The sequence below is a fragment of the Crocuta crocuta genome, unplaced genomic scaffold, assembly GCF_008692635.1.
Source record: "Crocuta crocuta isolate KB4526 unplaced genomic scaffold, BGI_CrCroc_1.0 scaffold533, whole genome shotgun sequence".
NCBI lineage: Eukaryota > Metazoa > Chordata > Mammalia > Carnivora > Hyaenidae > Crocuta > Crocuta crocuta.
In genome coordinates, this window is record NW_027533086.1 from 15542 (window position 1) to 17833 (window position 2292).

Sequence of the window (2292 nt, forward strand, 5' to 3'; positions counted from 1 at the left end):
GTAAGGACTTTTTCTATAAAGAAATTTAATAGTAAAAGATTTATTATTAATTAATAATAAGAGAATAGATAAGCAAACTGGAGGACATGTACTATAGGAAGGATTAGTGCCTGCATTAACATAAAATGTAAACCATGGAAATATTTATAAAGTGTGAAGGCTTAAAAATTTTGGATTTTGGAAGATTAGTACAATGAAAGCTTCCAGGTAATATAAGGGACCAACAATAAAATATTCTTAGGAAGTTGGAAATAAAATTTTTAAATGTTTATTTATTTTGAAAGGGAGAGACGGAGAGTGGAAGAGAGCACAGGCAGGGGAAGGGCAGAGAGAGAGGGAGACAGAATCCCAAGCAGGACCTGCACTGTCAGCACAGAGCCCAATGCGAGTCTCAATCTCATGAACCATGAGTCAGATGCTTAGCCAACTGAGGCCTCAGGTACTCCAGGAAATAAAATTTTATTTGAGAGTTAAATTATAAAATTAATACACATTGAATCAAATGGAGGAATCACCTTCAAGAAACATAATGGCTTCAAGAGTGGTAAGTCTTGGCTATAACTTGATTGATAACTTTGACATATCTAAACAATGTGTTATTGAGCCATGGAAGCATAGAAAAAGGGGAGTCAGTGAAGCCAACACAGAGCAGACCTGATAATTACTTAGTCTTCCTGTGCCCTAGTTTCTCCATCTCTATGATGGGATTAATAATAGTACTTACTTCATATAGCTATTATATAATACAAAATAGCACTTGGAAAAGAGTATGGCGTATACATTATTTAAGGGAAGGAATCTGGTGATGAGGCCAAAATAAACGGTCACAGTTCCATTTCTCATTATCAACCAGCATTCCGGTTTTCATACATCAGTCTCATAAGGTAATCAGCATGAGTCAGCCTCCTGAGTCTGACCAGTTCTGGGACACTGAGGAGATCAAGTTTCAAAGACTGAGTGACTGAATACCCAGCCTGCACTGAGGTTGAAAGCACCAAGGTAATGCCATCGAGTAAGGCCTCTTGTTAGCCAGCCTGTCAGTTACCTTTCTTGGTGACACCCCACCTTTGGTATTCCTAATCTATTTATACTTCTAAATAATTTAGAGTGGGGTAGGCCCCATGCAGAAGAACTAAAACAAACAAACAAACAGAAAATTACACTAAATTATTAATAGGTGGTTGTGTGTGTGAAGGACTTATGGGTGATTTGCTTTACTTTTCTATACTTTTCAAGTTTTCTTTGGTGAGCACCTATTATTTCAGTATTCTTTAAAATGTTTTTTTTAAAATTTATTTCTGAGAGAGAGAGAGAGCGAGCGTGAGCAGGGGAGGGTCAGAGAGAGAGGGAGATACAGAATCTGAAGCAGACTCCAGGCTCTGAGCTAGCTGTCAGCACAGAGCCCGACGTGGGGCTCGAACCCATGAACTGTAAGATCATGACCTGAGCCGAAGTCGGACGCTCAACCGACTGAGCCACCCGGGCACCCCTATTTCAGTATTTTTAAAAAGATTTTTAAATGAAGAAAAAGAGAGGGAAGGGGCTTGAAGGGGAGAAACACAGAGACAAGGCTTCTTAGGCTATAGGCTGAAAGGAAGATGTCAGGGATTGGGGGCAGTGCAGGGAGGGTCAAGCACTCTTTCCGCCAAAATGAAGTAGCTTTCCCTGGAAAGACTTTTTCTCCCTCTGAGCACTTGGGCCTTGAAGTGGCTTGTTATTTGCCAGTCCTGGCATTTGCGTAGCTAGTGACGACTGCAATGGAAACTATTTGCTTGAGAATAATACTAAGTGTACCACTTCACCTAACTGTATCACCGACTGGCTGTTGAAACTGAAAGTTCCAGGTCTGAGTTCTTGAGCATTTTCTCATTCTTCATCATTAACATTAACAAATATTTGCTAATTACCTCCCTCTGCCGGACTTGAGGTTAACTTGGACAGAGGTGAGGGGGTGTTGAAACGGAGGGAAGTTACGAGGGAATACACTAAATTTAGAGAAATAAAAATATAAATGAAAATGAATTTAGAGAAATAAAAAGATAAATGACACTGAAAAATCATTGTAGTCTGGGGTAGCTAGGGAAGGCTTCGAATCACAGATTCTCCGGGTTGGATTTGAAAGGTCAATCAGTCTAACTCTCTTACCCTGAGAGTTAGAGAGCAGTTTGGTCCTTAAGCCGAACTTTGAAAAGCGAGTGCAGGCTTTGCATAAGCAGAGATCAAACATTGGGGTTGAGGGCAGCAAACGGAGGGAGTAATAGCCCCAGGGGGGCCACCCAGCGGGGTGCGGGC